Genomic DNA, 20,509 nt, shown 5'->3' on the forward strand with positions numbered 1-20,509 from the left:
GTAATAAAATGGGGTCCAGTTACGTGGGTGCCTTGACTTATGATCATCATTTAATAATAAATAATAAATAAATAAATCATGACTGACGATGGAAATTCCCTTACAGTCATAAGTCAAGGACCACATAAAAGAAAAAAATAAGCAGTGGTTGGAGAACCAAAACCTAAGCTAATTGACATTATTAGTATTAATTCACTGCTAAAATTTAACTTAAAATTTCCAGGCTTAACATGAATCAAGCAAAATACATATATGCATACATGCATAATACACACACACACACATACATATATATTTTAGCGACCCCCAAATTTTCTATTTTCCCTTATAGTAAAGGTAAAGGTTCCCCTCGCACATGCATCTAGTCATTTCCTACTCTAGGGGGCGGTGCTCATCTCCGTTTCAAAGTCGAAAGCCAGCACTCTCCGAAGACGTCTCTGTGGTCATGAGGCCGGCATGATTAAATGCCAAAGGCGCACGGAACGCTGTTACCTTCCCACCAGAGGTGTCCTTATTGCATTTTTACATGCTTTTGAACTGCTAGGTTGGCAGAAACTGGGACAAGTATTGGGAGCTCACTCCGTTATGCAGCGCTAGGGATTCGAACAGCCAAACTGCCAACCTTTCTGATCGACAAGCATCTTAGCTACTGAGCCACTGCATCCCTTTCATTTTCCATTATACGTACGCCCAAAACTCAGAAGAAAGGGAGGAAGCAGATGGAAGACTTGATGTTCCACAATCTGGAGCGACATAGGGTGTTACACTGCATTTGGTGATTTGCTGATTGTATAACTATAGTATAGGTAGTCCTCGACTTGTGACCATGATTGAGCCCAAAATTTTTTTTGTTAAGTGAGATATATATTAAGTGAGTTTTGCCCCATTGTATGATCTTGCAAGCCAAGGGGTTGCTTATCTCCCTCCTTAGTTGTGGCAGACAGCCAAGTCTGCATCCGTATATATTGTAGAGACTTGGGACAGAATGTGACCTGACAAAAGGGCGAACGACAAAACCGCGCCCGACTAAACCGCGTCGCTGACGTCATCAACATGGCGACAACAGCCAGCGCGGAGAAAGAAGGGCGCTTTAAATAGCGCGTTGAAAGAAAGCCGATTTAACTTAAGGTAAGGGTTAGGTTTAGGTTTAGGTTTAGGGTTAGGGTTAGGGTTAGGTTTAGGGTTAGGTTAAGGGTTAGGGTTAGGTTAAGGGTTAGGTTTAGGGTTAGGTTTAGGGTTAGGTTAAGGGTTAGGTTTCGGGTTATGTTTAGGGTTAGGGGTTAAGTTTAGGTTTAGGGTTTACAGCGTGCTTCTGTCTCCGCGCTGTTGTCACCCTGTTGATGACGTCAGCGACGCGGTTTAGTTGGGCGAGGTTTTGTCGTTCGCCCTTTTGTCGGTGAACCGGGACAGAACACTGGTATAGAAGAATATGGCTTCCAGTAAGAGGAAATCATGGTTTCTTTTCATAGGTGAAGGAACAACAGGTTGAAACAAGAGTCTTGTACAATTGGAGGGAGCAGGAGAGGCTGTCCATAGGCAAGTTAACTCAGACAATTCCAGAGATACACCACAAACAAATCTTTTTCTCTGAGTTATGACAAGTACTTTTGTTTTCAAACTTGTTTGGCAGGTTAACTGAAATGCAGCTCACCTGCCCTGGATAATTCACCTTCGATTTGCTAATACCATAGTACACAAATACACAAACCAGAGGCAAAGGGCAATAAAATATTCTGCTATAAAATAACAGCAATGGTGAAAAGAATAATGGGGTAGGATCACAGATCTGAAGAAGCTGCAGTAAGAGGGATATTGAAAAGCTTTGCCTGCGCATGTTTTCATGCTTCCAGAGTTAAAAGTTTTTCAAATGTTACTTAAAACTATGCATAGAACATAGGTTTGTGGAATGTTTCTTCCTTGTTTTGCTAAAATTTTGTACTTTTATCAAAAAAAGAGCCCACCACTTAAACACGATAGTCCTTATAACCTTAACTCCAGGCTCAATTATAGTCATAAGTCATTAAGGTTACATGACATTATAAAGGTCGTTAAGCGGGTCCTCGTGTGACCACACCTGATTTTACAATCATTTTTGCAGAGGTTTATGAAGTGAACATGGCAGTAAAACAAATGCCACCGATGTTAAGCAAATCCATTATCTGCAGTGGACATTTTTTGGATGGAAACCAGAAGTAAATGTTGATTTTTGGCAAAAAAAAATGTTGTAATTTTTCATTGTGTGACCATGGGACACTGGAAAGGGAGTGTCGATCATCAGAACGTCAAATCTGGGTCGTAAGTACATTTTTGTGGTCTGTCGAAACTTCAAGGAGTCACTAAGTAACCAGTCATAAGTCAAGGACTACCTGTACAGCCAAAATACACCCCAGAAACTATTCAATAAATGATTTCCATCTACACAAACCACTGTAAGCATCATATTAGAGATTGCCTTTAAATAAATAAAAACTCCCTATTTGGGTACAGTCAGGGTGTGACCCGACAAATGCGCGCACAACAAGTGTGCCGACAAAACCGTGGTGCTAAAACCGCGACGTCATCAACGTGACGTCATCAACGCGGCGACAACAGCGCGACAACAGAAGCGCAATTTAAGTTAAGGTAAGGTTTAGGTTTAGGTTTAGGGTTAGGTTTTGGTTTAGGGTTAGGTTTAAGGTTAGGTTTAGGGTTAGGTTTAGGTTTAGGGTTAGGTTTAAGGTTAGGGTTACGGTTACGTTTACAGCGCGCTTCTGTCGCTGCGCTGTTGTCACCGTGCTCCAGCGCTCATTCGTCAGCATGCTTTAGAACTCGCGGTTTTGTCACCGGGGTTTAGTCGGGCGCGCTTTTGTTGTTTGCCCTTTTGTCGGTGAACCCAGTCAGGGCAAATGAATGGAGCGGAGTCTTTACTGGCTGGATGCCCTTCCTGATGCCCACTTGTAGTTCTCAGCAGATGTTTTTCGTTTGTGCTCTAGGAGATAAATATCTCCCACTACCTAGGATTGAACTCTCAAGTTTTCGAGCATCTTCATCACTAGAACACCACACTGCTAAGGAACTGCCACTAAATGCTGTTCTAAAAAACACCCTGCAGAGCAAAAGCAATACCTTATTACAATCTCATATTTATGCATCGATCTGATAACTGCAAATGACAAGACGTAAAGAAGACAGATTACACCTGCCAGCTGGAACATAGATTCTAGGATAAAATTGAGCACAGAGGCAGAATGGGCTGACACATTCTCCAAACCAGCTCAGAACGCCGAAGAAGAAAGGTTATTTATATTCTGCTACCAGTTTCAGAAAACCTACCAATTTACTATAGATCAGTGTTTCTCAACTCCAGGAACTTTAAGATGCATGGACTTCAACTCCCAGAATTCCCCAGCCAGCATGCTTCTTAATGTTCCCGAAATTGAAAAACACTGCTGTAAATTGCCATAAAATCCTGGCGAACTTCACGCTATCTCAGATTTTCAAGAAAAAAAGGAAGTTTCTGCAATCTTAAATAGATATTGCTTTCTATACCTAAACAGCCTGCAAGCTCCGACGCCACTGTACTACAGTTCAGGTTTGAGTAAATCCAGCAACTTAGAATTGAAAGGAGCTATTTAGGGCAGTGTTTTTTTCAAACTTGGCAACTTTAGAATATGTGGACTTCAACTCTCAGAATTCCCCAACATTGGGAATTCTGGGACTTGAAGTCCACATACTGTAAACTTGCCAGTTTGAACGCCACCGATTTAGGCTTTGAATCTAATACATTGCTCAGATGAGTAACACAAATTCAATAATTCTTAGCAGATGGTTCTACTCTTCACCTGCCTACTTCCAGTGAAAGTAAACCCACTCTCTCTGATTAATTGGTTCCACTGCCAACACCCTCTTCCTGTTTTTTCACACCATGAATCCCTATAACTTGGGATCCTTGTTCTGAATCCTATACTTTAGAATGAGAAGGAATACATTTTCATATTTTTCTGGGGATCAAATATTTTTCATATATAACAGTTGGACTTACAACAGTTCATTTAATAACCGTTTGAAATTACAACGGCACTGAAGAAAAGTGACTTATGATTGTTTTTTCACACTTATGACAGTTGTAGCATCCCCAGCTGGGTGTTAAAGCACCCAGCCCCGTTTTAATTGTTCAGTTCAGTTCAGTTCAGTTTATTGTATTTGTATGCCGCCCTTTTCCCCCGAAGGGGGACTCAGGGCGGCTCACAACTCGAACCGGGGAAGGGGGATACAAACAAAAATTTAAAAAAACAAACATAACAATATATAATTTAAAACTCACAACAGTCATACCATTTGAGATGGGGGGCAACAGCTCTTTAGCCCCAGGCCTGTCGGAACAGCCAGGTTTTGAGGGCTTTGCGGAAGGCCTGGAGGGTGGTGAGGGTTCGAATCTCCACGGGGAGTTCGTTCCAGAGGGTCGGAGCAACCACAGAGAAGGCTCTCCTCCGGGTAGTTGCCAGTCGACACTGGCCGGCGGATGGAATTCGGAGGAGGCCTAGTCTGTGGGATCTAATCGGTCTAGTGGAGGTAATTGGCAGCAGCCGGTCTCTCAAGTACCCAGGTCCAATACCATGAAGGGCTTTATAAGTGACGACTAGCGCCTTGAAGCGTATCCGTATTGTGACTGTTGTGGATTTTAAAATTGCTTGTATTGTCTTATTTATTCCCTCCCTTGTTTATTGTGAGCCGCCCGGAGTCCTTCGGGAGTGGGCAGCATACAAAACCAATAAACCTAAACCTAAACCTAAACCTAAACCCATGGTTACATGGTCAAAATTCAGATGCTTGGCAATTTATGACGGTTGGTGTATCCCAGGGTCACGTGATCACCTTTGTGACCTTCTGACAAGCAAAGTCAAGGGGGAGGCCAGATTCACTTAACAATTGTGTTACTGACTGAACAACTGCAGTGATTCACTTAACAACCAAGAAAGGTGTCTTAAAACGGGGAAAATTCAACTGTCTCGCTTAGGAACAGAAATTTTGGGCTCAAAAGTGGTTGTAAGTGGAGGAGAGCTTGTACCTCAAGGGAAAATGCATGTTTTGTGGGAGACTGCATCCTCGCTGTGAGTTGTTTGATCTGAAAGCAAATTACTGAAAAAAAGATAAGGAGAAGGGTCCTGTATTGTTTTTCACTACTATAAATGAATATGTTTAAAAGACAAAAGTAGACTATCCTTGTGGAAACAAAACAAAACAGAATAACAGAGTTAGAAGGGACCTTGGAGGTCTTCTAGTCCAACCCCAATCACACACACTCTTGTGAGTCTCTCTCTTTAAGATGAGGTTTAGATAAAAGAAAAGCTTTTCTATTTTTATAAATTTCTTAATATACTACTTCCAACTTCAAATGCAATGAATGTCTGTTGGCATTCAGGGACAATTGGATAGAGTCCATAAAGTACTCTGTATCCAAGACAACGTGTTATCTTTAAAATGGGACATTCTGCTAATCATTCAGTATTCTTCCAGCACACTATTGATATTTAGGGGCACATTCCTACGACAGAGATGGGGAACTATGGCCCCCTTATGACTTGTGGACTTCCAACTCCCAGAATTCCTGAGCCAACATGGCTGGCTTGGGGATTCTGGAAGTTGAAGTCCACAAGTCATAAGAGGACCATAGTTCCCTGCCCCTGCCCTATGGGAATGAATCCAAAATTCCAACAATTGTACCCACCTTTTAAAATGCCATATTTAAACAATTATGTTGAAGAGAATGCCAGGGGATTGGTAAATATTGAAGGACTAGACTGGGACCGAGTTAAAGTCTACCCTCAGCTATGGAAGTTCATTAAGTAGGTATGGGTCACGCACTAACTCTTGGTCTAATTACTCCATGGGAAAGTTTTTTGGCGGGGCGAAAAATTGGAAGGAGAGAATGATGTTTAAACCCCCAGACTTCCTAATCAGTGGAAGATGCCATTAATTGAGGGTCGCCCCAAGGATCTAAAGCAGTGTTTCTCAACCTTGGCAACTTGAAGATGTCTGGATTTCAACTCCCAGAATTCCCCAGCCAGCGAATGCCCCCCCCCACGCCCCATTTGGCTGGCAAAGTGCTGCAGGAGTCTGTGCAGGCCGGGAACAGGGTATGGTGGGCCTTGCACAGCCCCCCCTTTGCCGCATTTTGGCCAGCAGGGTGCTGCAGGAGGCATCTGTCCCGTCTCTCACCCACCCACCCCGGCTGGCATACGAAAGAGAACTACAATGCTAATCCAGCCCTCAAAGAAATCCAGTTTGACACCCTTGGTTTAGAACAATGTTTCTCAACCTTGGCAACTTAAAAAATTTACAGTGGCCAAGGTTGAGAAATCCTGCTTTAGAATGAAAGTTTAATTAGCTGGTGCTGGAGAAGATTTTTGCGAGTCCCTTGGATTGCAAGGTGATCCAACCGGTCAGTCCTAGAGGAGATCAACCCTGACTGCTCTTTAGAAGGCCAGGTCCTGAAGAGGAAACTCAAAGACTTTGGCCACCTAATGAGTAGGAAGGACTCACTGGAGAAGAGCCTCATGCTGGGGAAGATTGAGGGCAAAAGAAGAAGAAGGGCACGACAGAGAATGAGGTGCTGGATGGAGTCACCGAAGCAGCAGGCGTGAGCTTAAATGGACTCCAGAGGATGGTAGAGGACAGGAAGGCCTGGAGGAATGTTGTCCATGGGTCGGACACAACTTTGCAATTAACAACAACTTAACCACTAGACCAAACGGGAACATTTTGCTTTTTTGTGGATAGCATACTAGGTTGGGAGAAGAGTGTCTTGCCTTCATTCAGCTTAAAAAAGGATGCAACCGTTAGCTGGTAAATATTTCTGTAGATGAGTAATTTTCGCCAGCTTATTTTCAACATTAGTTACACATTCTGGTAAATATTCAATATGATCTGTAATATATTTTTTTTCTAACATGCTGGAAATTCTTGCAGGGAGTCCAGCAGCTAAATGCTCCAGTTGGCATCTCTTTCCTCCATTCTTGCTAGTTGAGAAAACTTTTCCATTTCACCTCTCAGTGTGGAAATAACCTTTGCTTCCATAACGTCTGTATAAACTTCCAGGACAAGAACAGTTTGTTTGACTTTCGAATCTTTTGAAAGTTTTGGGAACAAGGATGTAGAAATCGCTCCCAGAGAATCAACAACTGGGAGCAATTAAAAGACTCAGAGCAGTCGCACCTAGAAAACGGGAAAGATAAATAAACCTTCCTGAAGTCAGGAACTTCAGAAAAGAATTAACCTGGTACGGTTACAAAATCAATGTCTAAACCAGACAAGCCAACATGGTAATAAAGAAAACTGAGAATGAACCGAAGACGGGAAATGCAAGCAATTTTAAATGGCTGCAATTCCTAGAAAAGATCAATGTAAATTCCTTTATAGTTCTTGCCAGTCAGTTCACCAGAAGTGGAACTAATCCCCTTTCGATGTTATCAGAATGCACTTTTCATCACTCCAGTTTACAACTGGAAAGCTGGACAATACAGATAGTCCTCACCTAACCACAGTGAATTTAGTGACTATTCAAAGTTACAAAGGAACTGAAAAAAAAAAAAGATTTATGACTGTTTTTCACATGACCATTGCAACATGCCCATGGTCAGGTGAGCAAAATTCAGACACTTGGCAATTGACACATATTTATGACAGTTGCAGTATCCCAGGGTCATGTGATCACCTTTCACAACCTTCTGACAAGCAAACTCAATGGGGAAACCAGATTCACTAAACAACCGTGTGGCTAACTTTACAATTGCAGTGATTCACTTAAGAACTGGGGCAAGAAAATGGGGCAAAATTCACTTAACAGAAATGTTGGGCTCAACTGTAGTCGTAAATCAAGGACTACCTGTATATCAAATGGACTGGCAATTATCAGTGAGCTAATTATTAGACAAATAATGGGATTTTTTTTCACCCCTGACGGGATAGAAATTAGCTGGGAATGCTCCAGATCTGGATTTCCTACACTGGAACAATACAGGTAGTCCTCGACTTATGACAATTGAGCCAAACATTTCTGTTGCTAAGTGAAACATTTGTTAAGTGAATTTTGCCCCGTTGTATGGCCTTTCTTGCCATAGTTGTTAAGTGTGTCGCTGCAATTGTTAAGTTAGGGACACGGTTGTGAAGGGAATCTGAGCCGAGGTGGCTCAGTGGTTAAATGCAGCACTGCAGGCTACTTCAGCTGACTGCAGTTCTGCAGTTCGGCTGTTCAAATCTCACCGGCTCAAAGGTTGACTCAGCCTTCCATCCTTCCGAGGTGGGTAAAATGAGGACCCGGATTATTGTTGGGGGCAATAGGCTGACTCTGTAAACCGTTTAGAGAGGGCTGAAAGCCCTATGAAGCGGTATATAAGTCTAACTGCTATTGCTATTGCTAATCTGCTTTCCACATTGACTTTGCTTGTCAGAAATTCGCAAAAGTGGATCACATGACCCCACGTGAGCTGGCTGTCAAGCATCTGAATTTTGATCACATGGATGCTGCAACAGTCGTAAATGTGTGATTGTTAACTTTGAATGGTCACTATATAAACTGTGGTAAGTCGAGGACTACCTGTAGTAGAATTAGTGGAAAGTTGCAATGTGGCTCAACAAGTGAACTCAAAATTCAGATGCAAAAGGCACATTCATTCAAAACACTGCTCAAAAATGATGTTCATCATTGTGCAGCTAACCATATTTTGCTCCCAGGTTGTCCCTTCACACCCTGAACAATACAAGAAGACCAAGTGATTAGTCAGGACTGACTACCCCACCTCTGTGGAAATCAAAGCCTTAAAGATAACATGTTTCTATTCAATACAATTGGGGGAGAGATTATAAAGCATTGTACAAGAGGAAAACAATGTTTCAGAATGTGACCCAGGTAGGAATAATTTTTAAGACATCTGCAAAGTCTCAGTATTGAAAATCTAAACCAGGAATGTCAAACTCATGGCCCAGGGACCGGATCTGACCCTCGGGGGTGTCTGGATCTGGCCCACAGGGCCACCCTAGACTAGCTCGCAATCCCTTTGCCAGCGAAAATGGAGCTCAGGACAGCCACACACAGTCCTCCTAGGCTCCGTTTTCGGCTGTGATGGCCTCCAGCCGCCCTCTGCCAGTGAAAACGGAGCTCGGTTTTCACTGGCAGAGGGTCGCAGGAGGCTGTCACAGCTGAAAATGGAGCCCATTTTCATTGGAAGGGCGTTTGGGTCATCACAGATGCCCCCCCCCCGACATGAGTGACGTCAAGCTGGCCACGCCCATCCCAGTCCCCAAGGTCAAATATAATCCCTGAAATCGAGTTTAGACACCCCTGATCTAAACCATGCAACCAAAATGCACACGACAACAGGAAGTTTAAACTTCTGCAGCTAATCAAAACATATAATTTTCAAGCATTGTTGACTGAGGCTATATCGGTGTCAGTCCTGAAGACTTTCTTGACAGCCAAGTCACCCACAACAATCTTGAGAATTAAACTCAAGGATCTCTGCAGAAAATAAAACGGGACGTGTGTCAAAACCCCTAAACTAGCAAGTTAGACTTTTATCACATGCCAACTAAAGTCAAAGCTGTAACACCAGAGCTTCATCAGCTGATTCAGCTACCAGCCTTATCTCGAATAGCATTGCTTATCTTCTCTATCCTTAAGAAAATACATACATACACACCCCTGTCACATTGTGATAGAAAAGAAGAAAAATGTCTAGGCCAATGCAAGATAGCCTGGAGGGAAAGGGAGGAAATTTTCCCTAAATTTGATTTGTTGCAGCCCCATATTATTACCAAGCTCCATTGTACCCTAACCCCTTTTTCTGAAATACAGAAAGGTATTTCATATGTGGCCACTCATACAGCTAGCTGTCTTTTATGGCATAACTCTCAGCATTACCAATGGGAGCTCACAGCCCCAGCTAAAAGAAAGTTTTATAAAGAACACCAGGACTGGTGCTGCTGTATTCAGGTATTCTTTGCCCTTCTTTTAAGCAGTCAAAACCCATTTTCAATGAATAACCATTGGTCTTTCTATTCCAGCGCTGCAGGCTCAGATTGGGGTCAATTTTATCTTTGACAGAGGGAGGGGAGCATACCAGAGTTACTAAGAGCAAACCTTTACAAATAAAACCATGTTTCAGCCAACTGAATATACGGTATCATTTCCTGCCTTAAAAACAGAAAATTCAAACGGTTTCACAAGGATGGAGGGAAGGGGGAGAGAAATAGAGGGAAGAGAACTTATTCCAAATCTTTAGCCTTCTACCCCCAATCAAATGTTTCTTGGTTTGTCAAGTCAAGATTCCCTTGTCAACACGTTTAAGACAGCCCCAAGCCTCTTCGTCACTATTCTGAGATAACTGTGACAACTTTATTCATTACTTGCTTCTTCCAATCATTCACAAAAATAAATCATTAAAAAATAATTTCCATAAAATAAAATAAAAAGTTAGCATGGTGTAAAGGATTAGAATAATCACCCCTGAAGCGCACTGATCAAACCACCTACTCTTATTTACCCTAACTTCAGATGATCGATTCAAAAATGAAATATTGAACTCTTCTAAAGGCAAAAATACTAGACAGAAGGGAAGCTACAAATGAAATACCTCTGTTCACAAAATACTACTGAAGGATAGACTAATTCTCTCCACTGAGGGGGTATAAGAATATGGATTTTAAGAATGGTGAATTGCAACATTGGAAAAAAAAAGCCAATATAATATGACTCCACCAACACTTGCAAAAGCAGTTGTTTTAATTTTAGGTACCTCAACAATCACTTTCTTAAAACTATGTTGAAAGTGCTATACAGTGTGTTATTACTACAGATTTCTCTATTATGGGGTTTGGGGTACTTTCTTTATCCTCAAATGTTTGGAGAGGGTGCTTAAAAAAATGATAGGAAGATTAACCATGGTTCTGGTTCAATCTTCCAGCTGTTCTTTCTAAACAAGAGGTCAATTAACATTAAGCTTTTCCCAACCACAAAGAAAGGGGAATTAAACTTTGATCCTTCATCTGCTTCTCAAATGAATGCGGTCAGATTTAAGCTTTTCAACCCTCTACCATTCAACTAAGGGAGGAGCTAACCTGCAGCCTCCACTGCTTTTTAGCCAAAGAAACAAGACACTAGAAACTGTTTTAATTCTTAACCCCCACACAAAACCCCATTAGAAAAGAAAGAGGTTTTAAACATTTGTTGTTGTCCCCTTTCAAATCAAGTCTACTAAGTCAAGAGGGAAAGAGGGGGAGTTATCCATTGCATTGCAGTTCAACAAGTTCATTCCTTCAGTCCTTATTTTGGGGAGGGGGAAGAAAATACAGGTTAATTGTCCGTGTCCCCCCAATTTAATTATATATTGTTTAGATTGAAGGGGATTCTCCTCTCTATCCTGGATGGGAATTTGGGGCAAAGGGAAAGTGGCTCCTTGCAGACACAAAGGTCAACTTTCAACAACACATACAGCAAAACACTCAGGTTTGGAAACCGAATAGGCTCAAGCCCCCTTCCCCAATTCAATTTAAGAGGAGGAAAAAGAGGGGAGCAACTCACCTTCAGCCCTTGACCCCCTCCCCCTTTCAAGGGAAGAGGAGTGACATTAACCTTTTCTCTATTGGTAAATATGAAGAAGGGAGAAACTCAAAGTTCTCCGCCCTTCGGAATAAGCAATATTTGAATTAAAACCACCTGCATATTAGAACCAGGGGGTACATTTGCTTTTCTCCCCCTCCCTATCCTTTGGACCCCCTCCTCTAAAGAGAGGGGAAAGAAGCATTTGAGCCCCCCCACCCTTTAAATCCAAGGGGGAGGAGATGATTCCTTTATAGCCCCCTCCTTGTCAAGGAGTGGGGGGGGGCAGTTAAGTCTTTATTTTCACCCCTAGCCTCTTTTGGAAGCAGGGAAATGAGCCTTTATTCTCTCTCTCATCTGATCCAAATAGGTCTGAAGGCTTCCCTTCCCTTTAAGAGAATACAAGTTAGCCACTGTCACATCAAGGGGGGGGGGGATTTGGCTTTTAAGTTACATGCCTCCCCCCCACCTCCAGGCACAACTCAGCAGTCTCCAAGTCCCCCATTTCAGTAGAATGAGAAGGACTTTAAAATCTTCCCTTCCACTTGCCTTCATATCACCCCCCAAACTTGTCCCTAAAGAGGGGAGAAACACTCAGACGACCCCCCCCCCTTCTCTTATTTATTTATTTATTTTGGAGGAAAGGGGAGCAACTACATATCGCACATGCGCACTCACCCCTCCCTTCAGGTGCTTTTGCTCTTCCAGCTGCTGTCGCCGCGTCGTCTCGTCTCGTCTAGACTCGTCCCTTCGAGACACGCCCCTTATGCCCTCGCCTTGGCCAATCAGCGCGGCCCGTTTCAAAAAGAGGCGGAGGAGGGAGGTGGACGAGGAGCGAGGCGAAAACTAAGGGGAAAGAGGGAAGGTCATCGCAGAGGAGGAGGGAGCTTCGGTTTGTGTGATTGGCTGCTGCTGTCGCCAATAGAGAGAGAGAAAGCTGATACGGGCGGGTGGGGAAAGAAGGCTCGGAACAGTCCTGGAGGAAGGTGCTCAACTAGGATGGGCGGGGTTTGGTGATGGGAGGCCACGCCTACAGGAAGATGGGAGGTGCGTAAAGTAAATGACTGGTATTTCGTCTTGTTATTTAATTTATCACTCTAATTTAAATCTGTGTGTGTATGTATATACCCCCCCTCACACACACATATTAATGAGAAGTATTGGGTTAATTTATGCATTGTTTAAGCTTTATTTATGCGTTTGTACTCATTACGAAAACACTTAACTGTGTGGCGTGATAAATAATTTCACTAGGCATTTTACAAAGTCAATCCATATCTTGCCCAATAATTAATTAATTACTAATAATTAATTACTAATAAGTATCACTAATAATTAGTACACATTTGTAGTTAGGTATGACACCACATTTGTAATTAGGTATGACACCACATATGTATAATTTTGTGATATTGTAATATTGTCACAAGACCATTTATTGATTAGATTTTTACCCTGCCTTTATTTTTCGAATAGAATAGAATAGAATTATTTATTGGCCAAGTGTGATTGGACACACAAGGCATTTGTCTTTGGTGCCTATGCTCTCAGTGTACATAAAAAGACAAGATACATTAATCAAGAATCGTAAGGTACAATGCTTCATGATAGTCATAGGGTATAAATAAGCAATCAATATAAATCGAAAGGTTCCATCAACAAAGTTACCATCCTGCAGTCATAAATGGGAGGAGATGGTGATAGGAATGATGAGAAGACTAATAGTAATAGTAATGCAGCCTTAGTAAATAGTTTGACAGTGATGATGGAATTATTTGTTTAGCAAAGTAATGGCGTTTGGGAAAAATCTGTTATTGTTTCTAATTGTTTGGGTGTGTAGTGCTCTATAGTATTGTTTCCAAACAATATGGAGGGTAGGAGTTGAAACAATTTATGTCCAGGATGCGAGGGGTCTGTAAATATTTTCATGGCCCTCTTTTTGACTCATGCATTGTACAAGTCCTCAGTGGAAGGTAGGTTAGCAGTAATTGTTTTTTCTGCAGTTCTGATTATCCTCTGAGGTCCATGTCTGTCTTCTTGGGTTGCAGAACCAAACCAGACAGTTATAGAGGTGCAGATGACAGACTCAATAATTCCTCTGTAGAACTGGATCAGCAGCTCCTTGGGCAGTTTGAGCTTCCTGAGTTGGCGCAGAAAGAACATTATTTGTTGTTAGTGAATACAAGTGAATTCACTTAGTGAATACACTTAGTGAATACAAGATGGCATACAAACTCTCGCCTTCTTATTTCTCCACAAAACAATCTTGTGAGGAAGCATTAATATAAAACCTCAGTCTTAAATATTTTGGATGCATAATGTGCAGGCATGAGTCATTAGAGAATATCCTGCCTTTTGGAAAAATCAGAGGCAGTCCAGACACAATAACGAAATGCAGAGGCAACACGCTGGCAATATATTGCCAAGGCTGTTATTTTCCCAATTTTTTCATTTTTTTCATTTTCCCTTTATTTGTATGCCGCCCTTTTCCCTGGGAGGACTCAGGGCGGCTCACAGTTCAAAAAGGAGGGGGGGGGGAAGGACAAACAATTTTCCAACATAAGGACAATACAACATATTAAAAGAAACACAACAGTCACACAATTCGAGTGGGGTCAGAATCTTAACCCCAGGCCAGCCGGGACAGCCAGATCTTTAGGGCGGCGCGGAAGGACTGGAGGGTGGTGAGGGTCCGAATCTCCACGGGGAGTTCGTTCCAGAGGGTCGGAGCAGCCACCGAGAAGGCTCTCCTCCGGGTAGTTGCCAGTCTACACTGGCTGGATGATGGAATTCGGAGGAGGCCTAATCTATGCGATCGTATCGGTCTAGTGGAGGTAATTGGCAGTAGGCCAATAGTAGCATGATGATGAAAACCACATCAATGTGATGCTGTAGAAAATTGTATCAGAAATTGTTACGCAAATATGTAAGATAACATCATCTTGTGTTTCACATTACCGCGGGATTGTTCTGGCTGGGTGTCGATGCTGCTCCCTGAACCACAAGAATTAATAATTCATTATAGATGTAGAAAAACAGGCTGATGACGGGAAACACTAAGAATAAAGCTATTGTGGACTGAGGCAAGGGTCATTGGAGATGACCCTAATGCTTGAAACAATTAAAGGCAACTGAAAAAAAGATAAACCAAAGTTTAGATACTTTCCCTGGTGTCACAGAATATTGTGTAAATGCTTACAAACACCTTCCTGTAACCAGGAACCAGGGGTGGGTTTCAGGCGGTTTGCGGCGGTCCCCGCGAACCGGTTGGTCGGCGAACCCGGAAGTAAGTAACTTCCGGGAACGCCGAAGGGTCCACCCGCCCGCAAGGACGCCACCGACCCCGTTCCAACCGAACTGGTTGGAATGGGGCGAGAAACCCACCCCTGCCAGGAACCGATAAACCAATAGGTTGTGACTAACAAATAATTCTGGCAAATTATTATCCATTAATTCGCAGAAATAACTGAGCCATAAGCACCCACATTTTGTCAAGCGCATAAGTTTTGATCATGAGACTATAGGGATGCTACAATTCCAAGTGCAAGAACTAATTGCAAGTCACTTTTTCTCACTGCTGTCATAACTCCAAAAGGTCATTAAATGAATGATTATCAGTTGAAAACTACCCATAGTAGTTACAGAGTATCATGCCCTTGTAACCGCTAGGTTAGACTACTGTAACAAGCTCTAAATGGGGCTGCCCCTGAAGACCATTTGGGAACTTCTGCTGGTGCAGAATGTAGCTGTGTGGGTAGTAAATGGTACCGCACACATGCACATGTAACACTATTTCTGTGTGAGCTGCAGAGGTACATTTCCAGGTGCAATTCACCTTTAAAGCCCTATATGGTCTGGGACTGGGGTACCTGGGGGAGCACCTTTTTCTAAGAATTTATATCCATCCAACCAGGTCGAGCAGAATGGACATGCTGCACATCCCGTTAGCCCAAAAGTGTCAGCTGGTGATGACCAGAAGACAAGATTTTCCTGCAGTGGCCCCTACTCTATGGAGCATTCTCCCTTTGGAGATTATAATCGTTCCAACCCCCTGCTAGCCTCGTGGCACGACAAAACCACACTCGCCTAAAGCGCGCTCGACGAAACCGCGTCGCTGGCATCATCAACAGGGCGACAACAGCGAGCGCGGAGAAAGAAGGGCGCTTTAAATAGCGCTTTGAAAGCAAGCCAATTCAAGTTAAGGTAAGGGTTAGGTTTAGGGTTAGGTTTAGGATTAGGTTAAGGGTTAGGGTTAGGTTTAGGGTTAGCTTAAGGGTTAAGATTAGGTTTAGCGTTAGGTTAAGGGTTAGGTTTAGGGTTAGGTTAAGGGTTAGGTTTAGGGTTAGGTTTAGGATTAGGTTTAGGGGGGTTAGGTTTAGGTTTAGGGATTTTAGGTTTAGCGTTTACAGCGTGCTTTTTTCTCTGCGCTGTTGTTGCACTGTGATGACGTCAACTACGCGGTTTCGTCGAGCGCCCTTTAGTCGAATGCGGTTTTGTGGTGGAACCGTTAGCCTTTCGTAAGGCCCTTAAAACCCTGCCTATCTTCTCGTGTCTGGAATGCTAAATGTGTTAAGGGCCCCATTTCTCGGTTATATTGCTAGCTGGCCAAGTATCCTGCCCCGTGTATATTTAATCTGAATGTTTTTTGTGTTTTTAATGTTTTTTAGCATTTTGAATTGTAATGTAGTTTTTGAATTGTAAGCCGCCCAGCGTCATTGACTGAGATGGGTAACTATAGAAATTAAATAAATAATTGTGTAACATGTTTTCCCATGCTTGGATGACCTTTGGTTTTACTCAAGGAAATCAGTTGTTTAGGATTACACAATACATTGGACCTTAAACCAATGGATTCCCTGAATGCTACATTACGTTAACCTAGCTCATTTTGTATGTTTAATGATTAAGGTGTTGGTCTGTGATTGGAGAGACAGAGACTTGGTCAGTTTCCTGGATGATTTTAGGACAGTCCCTGTCCTAAATGGCCAAAGGGCCAAGAGGGTGTGATGATAGGGGTATTGATTTAACATCAAGGAAACCCAATTTCCATCCCACCTTTAGCTATGGAATATTGCTGGATGATTTTGGATTAGTCACACTCTCCATCCAAACTATTTCACAATCCTTGTGCAGGAAGAATTGGAGCAGGGAGTACTGAGCATAGCTGGATAAATATATTATTACTGTATATACCATAAATATATAATTATGTGTCTCATGCAACCCCATCAATTTGGGTCGATTGAGTAAGTTATGTTTATAGATGCTGTGCCTTGGGAATCACCAGAGGTGGTATTCTACCAGTTTGGACCAGTTCACCCGAACCAGTAGCGGAAATCACAAGTGCCCCTCCATGCCCTCTTTTTTTAGCCAAAGTGTATGCGTGGAAGGCGCGCGGCCGCACGCACTCACATTTGCAAACCGGTAGGGAAGGTAAGTGAATACCACCCAAATTGTGCTAAACATGGTTTCTTCAGCCCTGGATTATTGAGAAAAGCACAATTTGTTGGGATTACCTAACATGCTAAACCAGTGTTTCTCAACCTTGGCGACTTTAAGTCCTGTGGACTTCAACTCCCAGAACAGCTGGCTGGGGGATTCTGGGAGTTGAAGTCCAATGGACTTAAAGTCGCCAGGGTTGAGAAACACTGTGCTAAACTGTAAATTTAACAGAAGGAAAGCTAATGAAGACATGAGCAAAACAGAGAACATGACATTTTTTTTCAACCATTCACTCTTTCTCAGCCCCACTCAACTCAGAGGGTTGTTATGGGGAAAATAGGAGGAGGAGGTTGTGTTAGATATGTTTGGTTAGAGATGGAGGAGTGGGGGAAAATGGAAACTGAAGTAAAACCATAAGAAAGTTGTCACGTGACTTTTCCATTGAGTGACCAAGTTGCTAATCTCCATAGTAGTCGCTAAACGAGGACTAACTGTGTATAACACGGAATGGAATGTGAAGGGAATCTCTACAAACGATAAGAGCAATTAGTTCACTAAAACAAGATCTGAAGTAACTCTGCTCCATTATTCCTTCAATTCTAGATAAGTGCTTAGATTTGGTGTAGGGTCTCCTGCCTAAGCAGGGGGTTGGACTAGAAGATCTCCAAGGTCCCTTCCAACTCTGTTATTCTATCATTTGCAACTGAGCTATATAACTCAATCTTTCTCAGATCTGTTGAGATTGCTGACTAAGTAAGGATTCTGACGTTATCGTCCAAATGTTCCTGGAATGCACCAGACTAGGAAAGACAGCTATTATTAGAATCATTACCCCTTATTGACGCTGTTTCCTGATTGCCAGTTGGTGCCCTTCACCAACATGAACGTTGGTGTCCCCACTGCCAGTCCCTATCCTGTCTTATCACTGGAGACACTTGAGTTCCCTCCCCTATTAATTTAACTACTGCAGTGATTCACTTAACAAGGGTGGCAAGAAAGGTCGTAAAATAGGGCAAAACTCACTTAACAAATGTCTCACTTAGCCACATAAATTTTGGACTCAATTGTGGTCGTAAGTCAAGGACTACCTGTAGTATCAACCTTGTAAATTCTCAAGACTCTCTTTTCCACTATATATTCAAGATGGAGTGTGATGAATTTACATAGATTTAGATTTAGATTTAGATTTATTTTATTTGTATGCCGCCCTTCTCCGGGAGGGACTCAGGGCGGCGAACAACTCAAGGGGGAAAAGGGAAACATAGAACACAATACAAGTAGTTAAAATCCAAGAATCACACAATAGGGTGTGTGTGTGTGTGTGTGTGTGTGTGATCTTTGTACAATTTGGCATTTTTAGATGCAGCTGCTATCACTTTATTATTATTATCATCCTTGGAAAGGTGATATTGTTTGTGGGTGGAATGTTTTCTTTTGAGAGTGATGCATCGGAATTTCATTTTAATGTATGCCATTATGTATACAGGAAAATGACAATAAAGGTTTGTTCTGTTCTGTTCTGCTCTACTCTACTTCCAAATCTCTCTTGCTAAGTGAGACTTTGTTAAGTGAGTTTTGCCCTAGTTTATGACTTTTCTGGCCACAGTTGTTAAGTGAATCACTGCACTTGTTATAATAACATGGTTGTTAACTGAATCTGGCTTCCCCATTGACTTTGCCTGTCAGAAGGTTGCAAAAGGTGATCACATGACCCCAGGACACTAAAACCATCATAAATATGAGTCAGCTGCCAAGCATCTGAATTTTAATCACGTGACCATGGGAATTCTATTCTATTCTATCCTCTCCTCTCCTATTCTATTCCATTCCTATTCCTATTCTAATTTATTCTATTCTATTCTCTCCTATTCTATTCTATTCCATTCCATTCCTATTCTATTCTATTCTATTCTCTCCTCTTCCTCTTCCATTCCATTCCATTCCATTCCTATTCCTATTCCTATCTATCCTATCCTATCCTATTCTCCTCCTATTCTATTCTATTCTATTCCATTCCTATTCTATTGTATTCTCTCCTCTCCTCTTCCTCTTCCTCTTCCATTCCATTCCATTCCTATTTATTCCTATCTATCCTATCCTATCCTATCCTATCCTATCCTATTCTCTCCTCTCCTATTCCTATTCCTATTCCTATTCCTATTCCTATTCCTATTCTATTGTCAGGGTGGCATGCTCATGTCCTGTTCAGCTGCAACTGGAAAAGATATTGAAGAAGTGTAAAGGTTTTCCATATCTGCTGGCCTTGCAGGTTTCTATGGTGACTCCACCAGGTATGGATTCTTGGCTAAGTGAATCAATCTAGAACCTGTCTGTGACACCAATCTAGAACTTTGTCTCACTCTTCAGTTGGGAGCCCAGCCTAAGTCAACAGTAGGTGGTGGCTTGGCTTTGATGGGCCAGAATCTAACAGTGGGGATCCCATGGAAAGGGGGTGAACAAGCAAACTAATCCCGCCACAAAAGACAAAGAAGAGAAGCAATCGTATCATTTCAAAAAAGGCTAGGAAAAATCCAGGGATTGTGTAGAAAATTATGGCTGGGAAATTGGTAAGGAAATATCTTTTTGCGCGCGTAATTGAAAGTTGTTCCCTTTCTCCTTTCAAAACCCTTCCCGAAGCCCCACAGCTTTTTTTGGGCCTTGATCCCAAGCCCAGCTGAAGCCAAGCTAGATTTGCAGACTGTCTTATCTTTTCTTCTCTGCCATCTTTCATCCTGTGGATTTAACAGTGGCATTGTCTAGCTCAGTGATGGTTAATGATTTTGGTGCCAAGTACCCAGAGTGTGTGGCCAAAACCCCAAAATGCAATATGAGCGCCCCACTGCGCATGCGCCCCATCCCCCACACATGCACCCCACGCCCTGTTTTGGCTTCCAGGTTGGTGCAGGAAGATTTCCAGGCCCAAAACAGGGCACCGGGGTGGGGGGGTCATCCTATGCTGCCCCTGTGCATCGTTTTGGCTTCCAAATTGGTGCAGGAAGCATTCCAGGCAGTGGTGGGTTCCCGTGCGCGCATGCATTGTAGCTGCAGACGATGCTTCCGCAAGCCTCCACGATGCTCCAGCTGCTCGATGGAGCATTGCACAGGCGCTGTATGCGCCATGTGCGTGCACGGAAGCGCTGAAAGCTTTAAAACACGGTAAGGAATTCAGTCGGGCGGGTGGGCTTTCGGGAGCACTGTACTGGAACGCTACCCAGTGCTCCGGGCAGGCTCCAGTATGTCCGTACCGCCTGCAACCCACCACTGCTTCCAGGCCCAAAATGGGGCATGGGGAGAGGGAGGTGTGCACCCGCGTGCGAACCCTCAAAATGCAATGCAAGTGCCTCCCGCGCATGCACCCCACCCCCGTGCATGCATCCCCCACGTGCACCGTGCACATGCGTGGCAGAAACCCAAAGATAAGCTGGCTAGTGGGAGGCATGCATGCATGCGCAGTGGAGCTGGATTGGGGCAGCTGCGTGCCCACAGAGAGGG

The 20,509-nt window shown here is 43.0% G+C and overlaps 2 protein-coding genes across 3 annotated transcripts in view; one reads left to right on the top strand and one right to left on the bottom strand.

Annotated features, from left to right (window-relative positions):
* SLC25A42 (solute carrier family 25 member 42) overlaps window positions 1-12,330 on the bottom strand; it is a 38,992-nt gene extending 26,662 nt beyond the window's left edge. Inside the window, exon 1 of the mRNA XM_032215923.1 lies at window positions 12,254-12,330. The gene's annotated coding sequence lies outside the window, so the exon portion shown is untranslated. The remainder of the gene's footprint in view (window positions 1-12,253) is intronic.
* A 209-nt stretch (window positions 12,331-12,539) lies between these two features.
* Window positions 12,540-20,509, top strand: part of LOC116512767 — a 29,283-nt gene continuing 21,313 nt past the window's right edge. For both annotated transcript variants that reach the window (XM_032223419.1, XM_032223428.1), the window contains exon 1: window positions 12,540-12,622. The gene's annotated coding sequence lies outside the window, so the exon portion shown is untranslated. The remainder of the gene's footprint in view (window positions 12,623-20,509) is intronic.

Source organism: Thamnophis elegans, chromosome 1, assembly GCF_009769535.1.
Source record: "Thamnophis elegans isolate rThaEle1 chromosome 1, rThaEle1.pri, whole genome shotgun sequence".
Classification (NCBI taxonomy): Eukaryota; Metazoa; Chordata; class Lepidosauria; order Squamata; family Colubridae; genus Thamnophis; species Thamnophis elegans.